This window comes from Rutilus rutilus, assembly GCF_951802725.1.
Source record: "Rutilus rutilus genome assembly, chromosome: 3".
NCBI lineage: Eukaryota > Metazoa > Chordata > Actinopteri > Cypriniformes > Leuciscidae > Rutilus > Rutilus rutilus.
In genome coordinates this window covers 53,209,871-53,231,123 of record NC_140211.1, presented here as the reverse complement: position 1 = coordinate 53,231,123, position 21,253 = coordinate 53,209,871, and the positions used below count along the sequence as shown (strand labels likewise).

General features: G+C 40.3%; 1 protein-coding gene across 3 annotated transcripts in view; it reads right to left on the bottom strand.

Moving 5' to 3' along the window:
• Positions 1-21,253, bottom strand: part of zfhx3b (zinc finger homeobox 3b) — a 225,595-nt gene that overhangs the window by 125,833 nt on the left and 78,509 nt on the right. For 2 of the 3 annotated variants that reach the window (XM_084403784.1, XM_084403786.1), the window contains exon 1: positions 17,288-17,611. The exons of the other annotated variant lie outside the window; for it this stretch is intronic. The gene's annotated coding sequence lies outside the window, so the exon portion shown is untranslated. Of the gene's footprint in view, positions 1-17,287; positions 17,612-21,253 lie in introns of those variants that run through there. 3 annotated transcript variants of the gene reach the window in all.

The following is a 21,253-nucleotide window of genomic DNA, read 5'->3' as shown; positions in this document are numbered from 1 at the left end:
AGCTCTTTAGCTTGGGCAGGTCAGGGCTTGAGGTCTGAATGCATTATAAAAAACATTCCAGAGCTCTCAGCAGACAGCCACCGTTGGAAGCAAACGCCCTCAGACGCTGCATAACCCTCAAACTTCTCCTCAAGCACTGCCAAGTCTCTCTCGCTTTCACTTCCTCTTCTGTCCTGCAGATTACTCAAGCGGTTAAGCATCGCATGATGTCATAACACTGTCTGATCGGTGGATGTTATGAGGGAAAAAAGGTGAAAAGTTTCTGTCCTCTTGTTGTAAAGTTTATTAGTGGACACATCTGATATTAAACAGAGCCATATCAAAGTGAATGGGATTTCCTGAGTGCTTAACATGCTTTTTTACCTCTGTGTTCTCAAGCCTGCCTCATTAGGGGCCATCTTGATTAGCTGCGGAAGGCTTTGTTGAAGAGCTATTTGTACGTTCACTAAGAGTGAATGAGCAAATGAAAAAAAAAAAAGGAGAGGGAGGGAGAACGAGGCAGGTTCGCAGGTTTCAGTTGAGGCCTCGCCCTTGCTCTGCCACGATTGTAAACTTTTTCTGTTGATATGCAAAGCAGTGCAGATCATTTGGGTCCCCATGGCAACAGCGCCCCTGCTTTGCACAAATGTAATGATTAATCGCGCCTTTGATAACAATGGCCGGCACCGCTGTTCCAACATAAATGCTGTGAGGAAGACAGTGTGTGACTGCAGGGGGATCCATACACAGACCTACACGCACACCCACTCCCCTGCTGTCGACCATTCGCTGAATGCGAGGGGTGTGTGGCCATGTGCGACCACGTGCTAGCTCGCACTACTTTGCAAATCGGAAAACTAGCCTTGACTGCAAGGTTGGTTCTCTTATGTGCTCTCTTGTGAGGACAGACCGACAGATAGACAGATAGATAGACAGATGGATAGACAGACAGACAGACAGACAGACAGACAGACAGATAGATAGACAGACAGATAGACAGACAGATAGATAGATAGATAGATAGATAGATAGATAGATAGATAGATAGATAGATAGATAGATAGATAGATAGATAGATAGATAGATAGATGAAGCCTTTGTGTGTATGTGTTCGTACAAGCCAATGTTGCGGCTTGCGAGTCAATGCAGGAATGTGGCCAGAGTTTAGGTCTCTGAAACTGTAATTCAATCAGCGCCACTTGGCTTTGACGCAGATTCACTTTGTCAGTTGCGCTTTACCATTAATTTATCATTTCGAAAACAGAGACAATCCAAACAATCATTTCTCTTTCCTCTGATACCTGTCAGAGAGGGGTGGGCACAAATCTAATAACTACATTTTATTGGCTGACACCACAGCTTTACTCCAACACGTGGACAGGCTCCACCTAGACTCGTGAAGTGGGTTAAACATGAGGGACGGATCCTCTAGTTGCTACCAGCCAGATGAATATCAACCACAGGCCTGACAGAAGGGCTCACCCAGTCCACCCCCCTGCCCAAAGCCGCATATACATACTACTGAAGGAAAGTCAACAGTGTGTTATGTCTAGTGTCCAGATGGTCAGACGTGGTATAGAAACATGGCCTCTGAAAGGGGCCGGACTGGGAGCTTGGCCATGCAGGACAGGGTTAATGGTGCCGTGAAGAGAAACAATGATTTCACAGAGAGTGCGAGTATGAGGGGGGGCTCCTCATGCAGATCAGGGACCAACAATACGTTGGTTTTTTTGGCCTGGTCAAGCTAGTAGCTCAGATTGGCCATTCTAATTATAAAAATGTGCATGTAAGCCAGCTAGATAACGTCACCTTGGTGACATGTTTTAACAAGCATAATCCGTAACAACATTACGTAACATCACGGAAACCGAAAAGTTTACGTTTTCAAGCATTAAAGCATAGTGATGTTGTGACCTGCCAGGGCAAGTGACAGTTCCGTCAACTGGCCCAAACTCGTTCTCACACCGGCCGCAGACCAGCGGGCCACCTTATTGTTGAGCCCTGCAGATGTTGCCAGGCCCTGGTGGGTCACACAATCACACACACATTTGCATTCCTGATAGAGGGAATTGGGATTAAGGGCCCTGAATGCCTTTCTCAATTCTGACAGAGTCTGAACACACAAGACAGAGAGAAAAAAAAAGCAGGACGACATGGGGAGAAAAGGCTACAGAGAAAGAGAGAGAAAGGACAATGAAAAGAAAAGCACCTTGAGAAAATATAAAAAAAAAATGTTAAAAGTAGGCGAGAGAAAGGAATGCAGAAGGAAAAAACAGGACAACTTGAAAGTGGGAGAGAAAGGAATATAAAGAAAATGTATTTAACCAATAACAAAAAAAAACAGCTATTGTGAAGATCTTTAACGGTGGGTTAAAATGTATGAATGTAATTGCATTGATCATAAAATACTAAAGCATTTACTTTGAATGAAGAAAGGAAATGTACACTTTAAGAAAAAAAATAATCACAAAAAGAAAAACTAGGCATATTTTGGACGCTTTCTTGTTGTCAAACATTATTGGATATTGTTCACGGTTAATATAATGATGTACATCTGTTACTCTTTTAGGACACCTGTGTGAACTTGAGGAGAACTTACTTCATACATTTACTAAAAATTACTTTGGGACCAGCTGATTAAAAATAACCATAAAAATGTCTCAGAAAAGTGAAGCATCATTTGTTTGGATGCCTCTGGGTTTGAAATTATAAATTTGAAGTGTGCCTTGACTGTCCGAATATTTTTTTGGGCCACTGTATGTGTATGTGACAGTTGTTTGGCACAATGAGAGAAGAGAGAGGCCCTTGTCCAGGGCAGAGGTCTAGAAGAACTTGTTTTATCCTCTGCAAGAGAGACAGTACTGACCAGCTGTGTTCAGTGAAGAACCATGGCTTATACAAACATACACAACCTTTGATCAAACCACCGTGGCCCAGCCAAACATGCCCCTCACCAGACACTGAGCATACAAACAGTCATAGAGCTAGTTATGTGTTTAAGTGTGTGAGTACGTGTGTGGAAGTTGAGCTTGGCACAGTGAAAAGGCAACATGGTAGTGGAACTCAAGAGGAAGTGTAAAGAAAGAAAGAAAAGACAGTAAAAAATGTTCTCTTTCACTTTGTCTGTCTTCTATGCTAATTATTAGCATGCATGGCTGCGGTACACAGTAATGGGCTATGTTCCAAAACCTACTGAGCTAGATAGGAGAGCCTCCGCAAACAAGGGCCTTGGAGCCAAAAAGGTTGAGTATATCATTGACATTTCTCTTGACAGTCAACAATCTTGATGCTGTTTTAAAATTTGGATGAAACAAGCATCATAGAAGGCAGCATAATGTTGCTGCCTACCTTTCTGGGTCAGCTGCCGCATTGGCAGTGAGCCTATGATTGATCCCTTGGAATGTTGTCTAGATAGGCAGCTCACTAGGTTGTGGAATAGAGCTATAGTGTCTCACCTAAGCCCACAGTAAGGATAACTAAAGAGGCACCACAACAATTAGATTTAACTGCAGGAGAAACAAGTACTGAGGGATGAGCTAGTCTAAGAAAGAGCTGGAAAGCAGACCAGAGCAAAGCTTATCCAGTTGATTTATATTCACCGAGGTCAAACCCAAATTCAGGGATCTGGCTAGTCTCAAACACTGTCAAAATTCATTTCCTCCACCTCAAAACATTTCTGCTCAAAATGGAGGTATCGCCTGCCCTCTTGTCTCTCTTGAAGAGTTGCCTGCTTCTGCCATAATTCCATCAGAGCTAATTGCTTCCAGCACCGTTGTCATTTCTGCAAGAGAGGGGCACTTTTCAATCAACAAAAGCCTGTTCGTACTTAAGTGTGGCTGATATGAGATCTGCTGTTGTCTGTAAACATTTGGAGCAGCACAATCTAATCTGTACGACATGATAAATTCAAATTCAATGTTGTGGCAAACACCTAAAAATAATGTGCTGCCAGGTTTTTTAAATGGTGAAATATTGTGTTGTTGCATATCTGGCTCATTCTTGGCCTCTAATGCTTGTGTCTGGACTGTAAGTTAGTAAGTGTGGCTATGTTCTCTGGCAGCACTGCAGGGATACTGTAGAGTCAAATTTATACCGCCCCTGTCCGCAGTCAATGCGAGCCACTGACTCAGTAAGTTAATATTTCCCTCTCTTCCACTCATAAATTTGCATGTGATTAAAAAAGCTGACCTAAATGCATTTTTGAGCACCACAAGTAATTAGTTAGAGTATCCTTAGTAGGAGGGCATGTGTTAAGAGGTTTTATCCCCCCTTTTGGAAAATCCAGCTAACACCAGCTTCAGATGGTAACTAGATTTATGTGTTCATACAGGCAGTGCAAGACATCAACTGTAAATTTGTTATATTCAATGAGAAATGGCAATTTCAGCTGACATCTGTGACAAAGTTTGACAAAGTTCACCTTCATGCAAATGCAACTACCAATGACTACTAGCAACAGTAACTTGGTGACCTGTAAAGGGCCCGATATACTTATATAGTGAAATCGAAGAACGAACTGGAGTGATGTAATTTCGAACAAAATCAGTCCAAAACTAAGTTTGTTTGAAGTTTGTTTCGGGACTTCGGGAAAGTTTGCTCTGGCTGGTAAAAACCTCCGAACTACTATTGGTCTGTGGAGATTACGTAATAGCTAGGTGCGCTCTAGCCCTCTTCTCCAGTTCATTTTCTCTATTAAGTCCGTCGAGGTCAGGTTTTTTTTTTAGGTCAGACATCCATGAGTGAAAGCAATCGCTACGATCAGATGCTTTCTTAACTGCTGTTTTCTCACTGCTTTCATTTTTGTTTTGTTTATTTTGTTATGGAGAGAATATGTTATTAACTCTCAGCAGAGTGGGCGGCATCAGGATGTTTGCTAACAATATATCGATGCGCACATATTTCAAACTTCTTTTTACCCTAAAGCAAAGAAAGAAAAAGAACTTTGCCGTGAGTTTATCAGAGCCTTTAGTGGCAAGACAATTTTATTGGTTTCTAGCTGGTTGAACTTGTTCTAAATAGTTGATCAGCTGAGATCCCAGGTAGTGGACCCGTTTCAACCTTGTAGATCATATAGATCAATCTAGTTAGAGTTGGTAGACCACTGTGGACAAGCAACCATCCACCATATTCCAAAATCTAATCTGATCTCCTTAAACTGGTCCACTGCCCTGATAGAGAACAAGAACTGAGGAACACAAGCTGGCTTGCGATTCTCATGTACACCAAGTCCTGGAGTCAGTTCCATGTAGAAAGGAGATGCCCCTGCAAACAGACCCCCCTTGATGTTGAGGAGGAGTGTCAATGAGGGGCTAATAAAGAAAGACAATGAGTAAACAAGTAGGGCAAGTCTACCCCAGCTTGTAGGACCTCCCTTCCTCTCTCTGGGCTGGCACGCACTCAATGGGATCTGCCATAATTAGTCTCACCAATGCTTGTTTAGCATTTGCATATAAATGCTCTCGCTGGCAAGTGCTAAACACACCATCACGAACCATGCCCAAAACAGACGGTGACCACACCTCCGCACCCTCCAGGAGAGGGAAAGGGGTCCCAGGGGGGAGCCCCCTCTGTGGCTCTCCTACCCCCGTGCCCGTTGCCTTCAACAGGTTGGCACCCATCTGCTAGCAGCGAGGGGCCACGGCTTGGCCTGCTCTCAGTTCCTGTTTCAAAGGAGATTGTGAAAGATGGCAACCAGGCTTCCTGTTTCTCTGCTTATGTCATGAGAGCGTTTCGACCCTATGAAATGAGCCCTGACAAAAACAGGCAGGCACACACATAGTGTTCTCGGGATGTTTTAATCCGTTTTCTTTCAGGCAGCTCAGACCGTGATAGTATGAGCTCCCGGTCCCACAGATGGAGTTGAGAAATAAAAATAACACAAGACCTCTTCCCTGTAACTGCTCCGTGATCACCTCATCTAGCCTTGGGATGGCTGCTATTGTTCTCTTTCTGTACAACATGCAACAATTCTTTCCTTTCCATGAGCCTCCCCCCTTCTCCCTCTCTCTCTTTCAGTTTCCTCCACGTCTCTAGCAGTTGTTATGACAGATCGATTCATAAAATCGGAGTGGAGGAAGGAAGTGATGAAACGAGTGTCTGTGCACCCTCCACCCCTCCGTCCCATCCACTGTAAACACAATGAAAGTCACCATCGGGAGATACCCACACCAGAGCGGAGATAAGCTACAGAACACTCAGAAAAACACACACAGCTGGCCCTCGCAGCAGCGACTGCTAGCAGTTCTTCTCCCTGCCTAAAACTAACACTCATTGGACTCTGATAAATTGTATTGGTCTTTCAGAGCTTGGGATACTCTCTGTGGAGTTTTCAGTTATTCTTTATTGAAGTAGCAACTTTTTCTCAGACGTTTCTTCTAAAATTCCTTAGGAAAAATAGAGTGATAGACAATTGTTGACATAAAGTTAGAACAAAGCTATGCAATTAGTGAATAGCATAGCTCAAGCAATTAGTTCTGGGATCAAGTTGATGTGAAATGTTTGAGCTCATGGTGAAATCTTTGGCTTTAATTGCAGACGGTGGTATCTTGGCACAGTGTGTGACATTAAGATCTTTTCTGAAATTCTAGATCATTCTTTTTCTCAGGAGAAACATCTGAGGATCAGGAAACTTAAGCAAAAATTTGATCTCCACTTAATCTGGATCTGAGAAACAACTGAGTTATTAAATAGACCTCATTAACATTTCTTCTTTTCTATGAGAAGAAGCCAATCTTGAATTTAGCAGACAGATATTTTTACATGCAACATGACTCAATATACTGTATGTGATTTGGACTTCTGACAAATTCTGACGCTCTGTCACACGAGTGTCATTTTCCCAGACAGCACGTCTGTCATTACCAGCTTGAGACATTAATATTTACATACCACTGAACAAATTAGCTTTTGATGTGTATTTCCAGCAACCGCAAGCCATCGCGATCCTCAACTTGTGTCATCCAGTCTACCTTTAAACAGCCATCAGGTTAAACTACAGTGAGAGAAACAAGGGGGGAGAATGTAATCTCGCTTATGTGTATAGTTACAAACTCGTCACAAAGCACAGAAAAAAAAGGGACAGAAAAAAAAAAAGGAACAAAAGACTGGCACTTGACAAAGTAACTGATCCATAAATGTTTCATGTGAGCGCCAAGCCTGTCTTTCACCTCTGCATGACCCCCCCTACACTCCTCTCTCTTTCTCTCTCCCGCTCTCTCACTTATTTGCTGTCCGGTTAGTTCACTCAGCTTTAGAGAGAGAAAAAAAATACAAAGATAAAACAAATCAACCACAAAAATAAGGTATTCTTTAAATTAGGTGAGAAACAGCTGAGAGATAAGGCTCCATGAGACCAAAACACGTGTATAAAATGTGACTAGGTAGAAAAGTTTTTTTGGGGGGAAATAGCAAGTCACTACATTTAAAAATTAGAAATACAGTATTTTAGTATTAGTTAAGGTACTCACTTGTTTTTTAATTACATGCACGGATTAATTGTTCACAATAATACAAGGAATGTGCATGAAAAAAACATAATATAGTTGTCAATTATGTTGACTTTAAAAATTGAACACAGCTGATAGAGGATGTGTGTCACAGAAGGTCGGCCTCTGGCTGACACATGACAGAACGGCAGACAGCATGTGTGACGTCACGGTGTGGGGGTCACCGATCTATTGTGGCTGTCTGGCCTTGAGGAATCCCCAGTGACACGATCACACCCCAAACCCACTCATCCAGTCCCCCAAATTTTAATCAGGGTGAGGAGCGGCTCGAATATGTTACAACCTAAGGACGCAAGGTCGATTCAACGGAAACAACAGAAGGGTCTCAAGTCTCGTTCCACACACTGTCGCCTTCTGTCCTTGGTGTGTTTTATACGTGTGTCCAACAGTCACACAGCTCCTTTGATTAAATCAATTTAACTCAAGATTCTTAAAATGCACAAAAGGAATAAAACAAGTGTTTAGCAGTGCAGATACAGGGATTGTGTGTGTGCGTGTGTGCACATGTAGGTAACGGACGAGTAACCAGACGCCCCGTCCTCAGAGGGACAGACAGCAATAGTACGACTTCACTCAGGCCTGATTTAATTGTGGTCCTATGTAACACTTAATAGAGAGTGCAGTGCACCTGGCAAAAACAAGTTACACCCAAGAGGGGGTGGAGGGGTGTCCAACAGTACCAATTAAACACCTCAGCCAATGAGCTGACCTCTCACAGGACTCCTCGTGCCAATAAACCAATCACACCGCACCTCTCATGTCTCATTAAATACCTATGTGATAGGAAGGCGACAAGGAGAGACAGCTTTTTTTTCCTCCCAACATTTAATTATAATGTCTGGGAGGAAAAGAATTCTGCGAAGTAAACAATCATCATTACTATTGAAAACAACACTACTTATTCTAAACGCCAAGACACAGACACTGATATTTGTGCACTGCTGTCATATTTTTCTTTTATTAAAAAAAAGAAAGAAAAAAAGCTTATACAGCTTATTTACAACTTGTAAATAAGCTTCTAAAATGATGCAAAAGTACTAAATTAAAAGCCTGAACAAAATAACATTTACATATAACAGTGATTCTTAGAATCATTTAACAATATTACATTGTCAGTCTGAGACTGTGGTTTCATAAATAATGCGTTATATAAAGTAAAGCAGAACTGAATCCTAAATTTATTTCCTCATAGAAATATTTGAAATGGCACCAAAATGGCTGCCATCAGAGACGAATGTGATCTGTCTGCTCACTCTACCAGACACTGGCCTTGATCCTCTCTCTCTCTCTCTCACACACACACACACACACAAATTTAACACAGGCACACAATCACAGTATCACTTTAAAAAAATTTTTAATATATATATATATATATATAAAACATGTCAAACAACTAGCATAGACAAAACACGATTACTTTTGCTGCATAAATAAAAAAATTAAAAATATCATAAATGCATTGTTTTTTAAACTGAGTTATATTTCAATTATTTACATTCGATTATTTAGCAATTATAAATCAGATAATATAAATACAGACAATAAAAGGCCCCCTTAATTTCAGCATATTGTTCAGTGTCCTTAAAATTATTTATAATATAACAAAGATAATAATTATGTGTATGTGCATTACATATATCTATATATAGGCCTACATATAATTATTGCAAAAAAATAAATTATATAAAAATATATATATAAATAAACTGATTAAAAAAAAAAAGTGTGGAATAAAAAATAAAGATATAGGCCTACTAATAGCATCCAATCACTGACACTGACAGTTTATGAATTTGATGATGCAGTGTATATTTTGAGAATAAAATTTTCCTGTTTTCAAAAAAAAAAAAAAAAATGACACTGGAAACTGATGTAACACATATGGTTTTAAATCCTGCACGTCTCTGTGTGTGTGTGTGTGTGTGTGTGTGTGTGTGTGTGTGTGTGTGTGAGTGAGTGTGTATGTGAGAGAGAGAGAGAGAGAGAGAGAGAGAGAGAGAGAGAGAGAGAGAGAGAGAGAGAGAGAGAGGGAGGTGAAAGCCCAGAGGAGAGGTGCTGTTAGATGAACACGGAGCCTGTAGCACTTAGGGGCCATTTTATTGCTTTGCTGTGGTCAAGTGAGGTGCAGCGAGCTCAATTCCAGCGCAACAATGACAAAGAGGGCCGCCGAGACAAAGGGGTATCTCTTTGCCTCTTAACCCCTTCAGTGCTACAAACATACACAAAATCGAAGCCACGAACACCCCGCTCACACGTGCAGAAACACACACGTAAACACTCAACGATACGTGGGACAGTTTGTAATAGCCGCGCCGTTTCAGACCAAACTAATGGATTCAAGACTCCGACCAGCCTGACGGGTAGAGCTAGGCCTCAACGCCACAAAGACAGAATCGAATGACTCTACTATACCTTTATTTCCTCTCATCCTCGCTCTCTCCGCTCCTCCTCTCCCAGTGCACCATGGGGGACCCGTATGGGCTGCTGCACATTTGCAAATGAATCACGCTTTTTGTTTGAGGTTTTTTTTTTTCTTCTTCTCCAAACACGGAAAAAGGGAGAGAGGAGGGCGCGCGAGAGAGAGAGAAAGAGAGAGAGGGGGGCTCCTGCCATCGCTCTTTTCTTTTCTGCTGTCTTTAATCCTGAGGAGGATAAGCTGTGCCGTACACAGAGAGGAAGTGCCATCGGCCTGTCGGGCTTCACCCGTTCCCACTCAGCATTCCTGCAGCCCTCACACACTACACACACGCACGCACGCGTGCTGTCGATCACTCACTCGCATGCACAGAAACGGCCCGCGTTTCTGACAGCACATGCGGCACATGATCTAAGCTCGCTCGCCGATTTGTCACTCATGGAAAAAAAAAGTGCTGTACGTTTCATAAAAATCTATTTCGCACCACTGCTGAGCAGCATGCAGCCTAAACAGGATTTTTTTTTTTTAATTCATATGATTCAAAATAAGGAATAACTTGCTGAGAATAATCGCATTTAAATGGGAAAGCTTTGAATTGCAATAAACTGTATAGCTGCCAAAACTCACAAATATATTCTTTAGAAATGCAGCAGTAATGCAACAAATGACTGCTTTCTGTGATATTACTCAGCCGCGAAATCGAGAGACAGAGCATGATACAGCGACACTCCTTGACCGATACACACACACACTCAATCCAGGTCTGTTTTCATGTCATGGTGCTAATCTAGCCGAGGCTAACACTGGCTGTATCACATGTTATGCTAAGCGTAAAATGCGCTGGAAAATGGCACCTGCAGACGCTCTCAGGGCCCCGATCAGCATGACTGATAAGTCTGCTTCTCACACCAACACAATCGACAAATCATATTAATATCATATCATAAAAACAGACATTACAACAGAGTTTTTGAATATTATAACATTTTGCATTGTATATACACACACAGACACATACATATTAAATGTTTTATTTATATAGATCTAGATTGTATTAAAAAATCTTATTTTATTTATATTAATGCGTTTAATGTGTGTCTGAATGTATTTTTTTTGTGTAGCCTATATATATATATATATATATATATATATATGTGTGTGTGTGTATATATATATATATATATATATATATATATATATATACAAGTTTGTGTGTGTGTATATATATATAAAGAATCGTATATATTATATTTAAAGAGTAAATATGTAAATATCATACATGTATATGCATCTATATTTATCTAAAAAATCTATATTTATGCATCTATACTATACATATATCTATATTTATCTAAAACATTTGTAATCTCTAAAAAATGTTTGATGAAAACTAGATCATTCTCTACCGTGTGCATGAAGAGGACTTTTCATTTGAAAATGACACTTGTAAGACACTTGCATGAATGCACTTACACAAAAATAAATGTGCACACTTATAAAAAAAAAAAAAAAAAACGCGTGAAAGGGAACGAAAAATAAAAGAGGGAATGAGAGTGAAAGAGAGAGAGAAGTCACAGGCCACAGGACCTCACGCTTTGTTTCTGCATTGAGAGAAAGGGGACCTGGGCTGCCAGTGTCTGTGTGTCCTCCATGTTTTATGCATTCTGCCTCTTTGTGATGATAAGAGACAGCGCGGAGGGCCGGACGCTGGGCTCCGGGGTGCAGCGAAGAGGAGGGGTGAAGAGCTGGTCCATCTTTATGGCGGAGAACATGGAGCTGCCTTTCAAAACTAGCCCTGACTCCCGCTAGCCTCCACAACACTGCCGCCTGTACAGCCATGCTACTATGCTAGAATTCAACCTCACAAACACACACACACACACGACACATTTGGGGGTGTACCACTGCAAAAACAGCCTGAGATAACATCTGCTTGGAACCTATCATATATTTACGCAAATATCAAATTAGTTTCTTCAGTTCCTATTTGACAGTTTCACAGTATATACACAAAAAAATGGCTCCATTCTGTTGTCTGGTTTTTCATAAATTAGCCATTTTGCTTCGCATGAGTTTGTGAAATGCAGGCATTGTGGGTCCTCATGACATTAGCTGTGAATGACAAATGCTGAAGGCTACGTTTGTCTCCCAAAATATTCCCTGACTGACGGAAAATGTGCAAAAGCAGCTTCTCGCAATAAAAGAGGAATTCCTGTCCCCGTTCCACACACACACACATACAAATGTCTCCTTTTCAGGGCTGACCCTGTCTATAAACAGCTCAGGATCTACTACTGTAGATCAGGTGAGGACCTCTGCTTCTCTCTTTCTGTTCTATATCACTCATTTTTTCCTTTCAAAGCAAAAATAAAAACATTTTATTTAGCAGTTTGGATGGGGTAGTTTAATCATGCTGTTATAACATGTATAATGTGCATGAGTGTGTATATGCACAAAAGAGTGTTTAGGTTAAAAAAAAAGATCTATAAATAAAAAAGATATAAAAATAACATCTTTATACACATACATACTGTGTGTGTGTGTATACATATATATATATATATATCAATCATTAAATAATAGGCAGATGAGATCATGTGTGCACATACACACACACACACACACACACACTCTCATAAATCTCCACCACAATGATTTGGAGACAGTCAACATGATAACGTATTGTGAAACAGCAAGCCACAGACGTTTCTGCCAACTTTACTGGGAACAAATAAACGAAAACAGCAACAACAAAAAAAAAAAAAAGAGGAGGGAAAAAAAGAGGAAGCAGAAAGGAACATGCAGACAGTCAATGCAACCGTCTGAAAGGTGAAACCGTGGCTTGAGCTGAGCTTGTGCAAAGCTGAGTTTACACAGGTAGCGTACCTAACTATCCCCCCCCCCCCCCCCCCCAAACACACACACACACACACGGACCATCCTCCCCACCAACGCTCAGCCTACCCCCGGTCTGTGGTTTAATGATAGCACTGACACGTACGCTATTGTCCTCCCCCTCATTATGGGACGACTGGAAGAACTGGTCCTGACTGCACAGGCTTGCATATTCAAAACCATCATGTGTAATCAGACCCAGTGCTCCTGCTAACCTAATTTACACACACACAATCCAAGCCCTACAGCAAATGGAGGTGGCTGGGCTTTCTCTGCGCTCCTCCTCGGCACGACTGGATTAATGGAAAACTCGTGACAGAGATCGGCTCCTCTCCACACACACACATGCACACACTGCTTTCACCTTCACATTAGACTGTATCTGAGAGCACTGTGAGTGTTAACACACACACACACACACACACACACACACACACACACACACACACACACACACACACACACACACACACACACAGAGATACATATATATGTATATTTACACATATACATACACATACTATTTATATAATTTACAATGTATTTAAAATTTGCTGCTGATTATGATATTTTATATTGTCAAATATAAAATATAACACACACTATAAAATAAATATTACTTTTAATGCATAATGTATATTTAATAGTACAAGTGAATACAAAATAAATCTGCATACAATGTATACACGTTTAATGTTATTAAATGTTATACTGTTATTATCATACAGCATACTCAAAGGCGGCCTGTCATGATGTTGACCCAAAGAGGGCCCTCTACCACTGAGGACATCACTGAGGCTTTCCCTAAGGGTGCCAGCAAAAGAGAGAGAGAGAGAATAGGGAGGGGTAAAGAGGAAAGCACAGTCTCCCCCTGCCCTATATCTCCACAACGACATCCATGCACACTCAAATGCCACTCGGCAAGCCGTCTCGTCATAGCAGCATCTCCAATTTATGCACAATACATGACCAGGACGAGTACACTTGGCAATATATACGATTGCTGTTGTAAGAGGAAGCAAAGAGAAAATAAAGCCTCAGGAAAAAAAAAAGAAAGCAAGTATAGCGAATCTATTGCTGAACAAGCATTTTCACTAAGCGACAGTATCATATGAAAATCCTACAAAATTATAATTGAACAACATTCTTCAAAATAGCAAGCACAACAGGAATAAAAATAATAATATAGTTATAAATGAATTGTAATACAATTAAATAGTTCTATGCTAACATAAATTCAGATTTTTAATACATTATTGATAAACTATAATTAAGAAAACATTATCTTAATTGAGTAGTTCCCTGAGTAAATCAAAAACATTTTATCATTCAACACAATGTCTACATTTTACATCTATACCGAAAGCTAAATTAAACATACAATAATCTGAGACACATGTGTATAAACTAAGGTTAAAAATCAAACAGTCTGTGTTCACACTGTATATAACGGTTGGAAGTTTATTATTTTCAAAAGCCTGAATTGTCTGTTTCAAATCAGGTACAAAAAGATGGATTATATTTTTCTGTAGGTTTTTAGTAAAATCTAAAAGAATTTCGAGACAATGCAAACGTTCTGCCAAACCACAATGCAAACATATGCACAACTCAGTCAGACATTTTCTGTAACACAGCGACTATCCTTACAGCAGCCCAACAAGCACACAAATCTGTTCATAGCCTATAATAACACAGTGTTAAGCACATACACACAACACAGCGTCGGTTTACACTGCTTGGATATGGTTATTCTATGCTTTACAAAATGCGAGAGAGATAGTTACTAAATGCTTCGTGTTTAAGTGTTTCACGACCATGTGAAACACAAAAGGCAAGACAGACAACAAATACTGCAACAATATGACTTCCTACAAATGAGTCAACTGCCATCAAAATCACTGTCCGCAAAAGGATTAGCCCTGAATAGCCTATCCATGAGTTTTTGAAGAGTGAGTGAGATGGCAAAGACCTTGCCTGCTGTCTTTGTTTTGTCATGGTGAAAGCCAGAGCTCAGAGCACAGAGAGAGAGAGAGAGAGGGGGGGGGGGGGGGGAGTAAGGGAGAGCTAGAACGAGTGAGAGTCCACGCACAGCATCTGAATTATACTATATATATTTTTTGTGTGACGCTTGTAATTATTGCTCCCCCTCTACTAGGCAGCCGAGAGACATTAAACCCCTGACTTATCTTTCCTGTTCCTCCCTCCATCCCTCCCTCATTCTCTCTCCTATAAACAGAAAAACTGGGTTGCTCACTATGCCCCTTTTTAAACGGTTAAGAAAAGGGAAAATACTAAAATATAATAACGAAATCACACAATGGCTCTGCCTGCCAATTCTCCCTCACACACACAGATTTCTGCAATTCTGTTGTAATACTTCTTTCTTGTAAAAAAAACAAACAAACGAAAAAACATATAAATATATATATAGACCAAACTGAATAAATACACTTTCCAGACACCTACACACCTAAGTGTGTGTCGTCCCTGCTTTAGCTTCTGGTTCCTCTTGTTACGACACGTCGGGAAGGATAAAAAGGTCTTGGGATTTGTGTTTTTCTGACCTCTTCCCTGATTCCTTCGATATGGCCCGTGGCTATTTGACCCCGTCTATCCTCTCAACTCTTTTTGCATGCATGCCTTCCTTCATGAGCACTATCTCTGTTTCTCCCCAAAAAAATCAAAAAAATTACTTCAAACTAAGGACTTTTTCAAACACGCTCTCTTTTCGGCTGCTCTTTTGATGGTCAAACTTGAGGTGCATTTTTATAGTCTTTCTAACCCCCACAATCTCTGTGTATTGTTTGACCCCAAAACATAACCCACCCCACTCTTTTCCCACTCTTCGCTGGATTGGTAATGTTGGGTTTTTCCCTTCTCTTTCTTTTTTATCTTTCTTCCACTCACTCGGTGACCCCTGCTCCCTTGTTTCTTGCCGTCTGACCCCAAGTCTCTCAACCTCCCCCTCTCTTTCTTCCCCAACCCTGCACATCCATGAGCAACTTGCAAACAGTCAGTCAGCTCTGGGTCTGTCTGTCCTTCCATTGCATCTCTTCTGTTTTCTCGTTTTCTGTCTCACTGTGGGCTACATTATATCATTGTTATGGATCCACATTTCAGTTTGTTCTTGTCAGTATACCTTTGAAGGATTATCTATCTCTCAATAGCTCTTCGTTCACGCCACTTATGAGGTCCCCATCTCCTTTTTTTTATTTTTTTTTATTTTTTATTTTTTTATTCATACTAGCCTACACCTGTGGTCTTCTTTAAGTTTTAGCTTTATTAAAATTCGAGCCCCTCGTCTAGCTAGGCTATTTGTGGGGCAATTTCACCTCAATAGTCTAAGCTAGTTCGAGCTAAGCGACCCGAAGTTGTTTGGCGATGTTCATAATTTGAATAGTCTTTTTCGTCGAATTTTTCTCCCTCAGGAGAACGTACGCAAGTTGTAAAATGTAATAGCTAGCCTACTGATTTCGTTCTCGTTGTCTCTGTAGTTGAGATTATATTTCATCTCATTGTTTTGATTTTTAGATATACAAATTGACGCCGTATGAGTGGGTTTCTCGTTTTAAGTCATTCGCCGTAATCGCTGTGTGTGTCGCGCGGCTCTTCGGGCTCTGAGCTCCGGCTGATCCGCTCCTGAGACCCGGGGCTCCGTCTATACCAAACACACTCCCCTAAACACTCACACGCACTTCACACACATGCCTATCGATTTGCATGTGACTCCGACTGGGAAGCAGCAAAGAACAACTTTAACGTCGCTTGGAATGAAAAATAAAACGAGAAAAGACGGTGAAAGTGACAGAAGCGAAAAGTAGAGGAACTGAAATGCACAGCAAAGCAAAGGGCGGAGAAATCCACACTAGAAGGGACTCGAAAAAGTATCGATGGGCGCAATATTGAGGATTTGTGCTCGCTAAATGAGGGAGGAAATGAAAGTAAAGGACGAACGAGCATATCGGTGTAAAAATGGAAAAAGCGGGCGACGCTTCCCGCTCAGCGGACGCGGACGGACTCGCAGGCTGGACTAAGACGCTCCTCTCCCGGCTACGATCGCGCAGAGCTCCCGCTACTCTCCCACCACCCTCGCACATCGACACCCTCTCAAAAACCTCTTTCTTGACACTATTCGGTCCTTTTGTGACCCGTGTGAATACATGAACATGCAGAAGTGTGTTTTAAATCCAACTGTTTGGAAAAAGGAATCGCTGTCTTGCCCTTTTCTTTTCTTCCAGACATGAGAAGAGCGAGGACGAAGCCAGATGTAAACACAGGTAACGATACTAATAAACGGCAGCAAATAAAAGGAACTTGCATGAAAATAACTTGCGATCGCCTGGTCTTTATCCTGCTAGGAGAAAAGGCAAAGCCGGGGCTGATACGGCGAAATCCCGAAAGCCATCGCTTTAGTCTGTTATTGAAACTAAATATAATCGTAACGCTAAGAGAGAGACAGAAAGAAAGAGAAAGCAAAGTTACAACTTACAATGTTTGGCTGCCGCTTTGAGATCCTTGCTTTTTAATCCAGTATTGAGACGCTTTGGCTAAAGATCCCATCAAGGCAGTCCCTTTTGGTCAGTTTGCGTTTAGGATGATGGTAAAAGAAAGATCATTGTTGTTGCGGAGAGTAAAAACCCGGAGTATTAGTTGTAAAGGCAATATAAAAATAATTTGGATGCAAAGCAGGCGATGAGTCTTGTGTTAGAGGGAGAGAGGAAGAGGTGAAAGTGAGATCTGATGATTGAAAAGAAAAAAACTCTTTGGATCTTTATTCCTGCTAATTAGTTTCCTGCAAAAAATGGCTGTGATTAATTCAGTGCGCATGTGCTTCATTACACAGGCACGACGGGAAGGGCTAATTAGCCACCTTCTGGATCAATAAGATTCAGCAGAGAGCCGAGGAGAGAGAGAGGGAGGAGGGAGATAGAGCAGGGAGGGAGGGATGGAGGGATAGATGGAGAACGAGAAAGAGGAAAGTAGTGATCGGGAATTGAAAATATGGAATTAAGTACAGCACAAAGTAAGAGTTGGATGAGAAGGAAGACACTGAAAGTTAATAGTGGATAGGCGCGCGCGCGCAGCCCCTGCTGCACAGTGTTATTTGCTCGCGAGACGCGCTAGTTTAGATTTGGAAATCAAAACGTGTATGTTTATGAAATAAAATAGCGCAGTTTTAACCTCGAATACGCGATGTTTAGGGCGCTTACAAACACCCGACAAGTTCGTCACACTTTCAGTTGCCTCTTATTTAAAAAAAAATCATCTCATGACAGGATTAACACTGTTTATATATATATATTTTTTTTTTTTAGAATAAGCTAAAGTGAAACAAAGGCGGCTTTATGTGGACACTAATAAAACGCAACTCTCTTAGTCATAGCAAATGTTAAATAAGCAAAATACATTGGTACATTTTAGTGTAGGCTACGTCTGCTGTATTGTGAACAACAAACTTAAAACATGCCGAAAATTGCAGGCTACTTTTAAAAGGCATACAGGCTTGTAACAATACGCATTTTGCATAAACTCTGTATGTATTGACAAATAATTGAGAAAAATAAACAGCTCTATTTAAAAAAAAAAAAAAAAAAAAAAAAAAATATTATATCTGATTGTGGAGCTGAGCCTCTGAATTTCTGTGTAGAAACATACAGGAACTATTAAAACACTGCGCAATATTAAATGTGACTATTTTTTTGCATGCACGTTAACCATTTGGATTATATCTGCATTTTTATATAGACTGCTAATTAAAAATGGTTAGCAACACATGCATGTAACATAACACGTGTAACATCGTTATAAAGTATAGTCATTTTAAGCGCAATAAATTAAGTTTGACTTTTATATATCGTAATAACATCTGAATATACAGCCTGTGTCCCATCATGCTAGATCTTGAGATGAGTGCACGAGGAGGAATCAAGACATTGCAACCGAATGCGAGGAAAAACTGTGCAAAAGCTAGACAGTGCAAAATCAACCACTTCCCTCTTTTTACCTTTTCTGGACGAATTGAAATAATTCCTGTTAGAGTCAAACGCAATGTAGGTTACATAGATGCTTTAATTTATTGACTTTGAGACGAGCAGTACATGATAAGAGATGCTTCTTCAGATATTATCTTTAGGAGTATAGACTCGACAGAAAGTTGAACCAAAAAGCACTGTATAGATTTTAGGCATATGGAAAATCTTAATATATGAAATTCTCTGTTTCTGTTCCTCTCTCTCTCTCTCTCTCTCTCTCTCTCAGTAACACACAGTAGGTGAAGAGAGAGAGAGAGAGAGAGAGAGAGAGAGAGAGAGAGAGAGAGAGAGAGAGAGAGAGAGAGAGAGAGAGAGTGCAATGTAAAAATCACAAGTTCTTTAATAAACAGTTTTAGTCCTGTAATTTAGTTACTTTATGTAACATTACTCTAAACAGCTCAACGTGTTGTTTTTAATATGTTATTACAATCTAAAGAGAATGGCATTTGAAAATACGTAATGTTTATTTAGTTCTACATTTCAATACCATGTAAATCGTTGCTTAAACAGGCAGCGGCATAAAATGACACGATACGCGTTACATGCTGTTTTTATTTTATTTTTATAATTCTCGATAAGTAGTGTAACTTTCAAGCGCGTGCATTCAAAGAGGTGACATTTGATCAATAGTAACAACTGTAGTATAGATCGGTGGGTTTCTCCACAGGTTTGCTTTTTTCCACTTTGCCCCAAAACAATTCTCCTACTCTTGGTGGTCACTTAAGACGCCCTCGTCCCGAATCAAAAGCGTGTATCCCAATTCCGACCTTTGAGTCCTGGCCAGTGTCCTTTCTCATGATAATTCTATTGTTGATTCTCACTAAAGAAATGACAATTCCTCTCTCTCTCTCTCTCTCTCTCTCAATGACTACTTTCACTATTGACAACTCTAAGGGGCCCTTATCCTGCCAAATACAACTAACCAGCTTTTATCGATTACATAATGTTTATTGGAAAATGATCAGATAGGCTATAACTTTTTAGTTGTGTTTTTTTTTTCTCTCTCTCTCTTGCTTGCACAACGAAATTTAGACAATGTGTTTTGCCGAATTGTTTTTCAGAATGCATGGTGACAAATTCCGTGATAGCATTATAGGCTACAATATAGCCTGTATCTGAAATAACACTAATAAATATGTGTATTGTGTGCTGTACGATTATAATTGATTGATGTGTGTATATTATTTAAGTATAAAACATTGAAGTGGTCATACAACATGCCATATAGAATAATAATGCTAACAATAATCACCACAGGAAATGTCATATTTCAATGTTATACCACTGCAGTGCAATGTTGTGTTTTAATAAATATTTAGAATATAATAAGCATTGTATTTTATTTTATTTCAATCTCATGTAATATCATTGTGAATATGTTGGAGAGCATGGAACTCCTCGCTTTGGGGTTTTCAAGGAAACACACCTATTGCCTCTATGAAACCCATTGCACATACTGAAGCATTATCACAAACGGCTATCGATGCATTATACAAACATTAGCGATATTAAACACTTTTTCGTGGAATAGACGTGACGGTGCTGTGTGTGCGTGGATAGCGCGTGGGTGTCCGTGTGTGTATGCACGCGTAAATGTAGGTTCTAGTTTTAAAAGCATATGTTGTATTATTGCTGACGCGTGCATTGCATAGATATGTGCAATGTTAAGCAGGACTACACATTCGCAGAAACTAACTTCCGACACGTGCGAGGAAAAAACAGAAGTGACAAATGAAAAGTTACAAAATAAAACGTCGATGTGTTTGATATGCGTACAGATTTTGCCTTGAGAGAATCTTCAGGATTGGTGATGTGCCTGCTCTCTTGGGGAAGAGGGATTGTAAAAATGAATGAATGGAAAATAGAGTGCGTGAACAGTTCGAGGGGCAGTGAGATAATAAGAGGCCGGCGCGTGAAAAGGGACAGAATCAGAGCTTGTCTGTCGCTTTGTAACCTGCCATGCCCAATCTAAGCACATTTGAATATGCAGTGTGGTCCTGTCTGGCGCTTGATAGCCGAATTTATGGACGCAAATATCAGCTTAGCTTCGTTTTCCTCAACAGATACACGCATAATCGTCATTGCATGCTCTTTTAATATAGGCTAAATGTGTTTCTTATCTGTTAGGTCCTATCAATCGCGAATGCTCTGTCCTAAATATGACTGGGAATGACTGAACAGACAACTAAATATGCATGACCAACCCCTCATGGTGAACATGCTGATTGATCTGACTAGAGATGTGTGCGTAAACTTCGGCCCATCGCCGTGCAAACAATGAATTCCACATATGAACTCTAAACTGCAGTAACAAAATCGCAATCCGTTGCCATTTTATTTATGATGAAAACAAAATGTTAAAGACAAAAAAAATAAAAAAAAATATGCATGCATTTTTTTAGCAGGCCTATTTCAAAAACCTC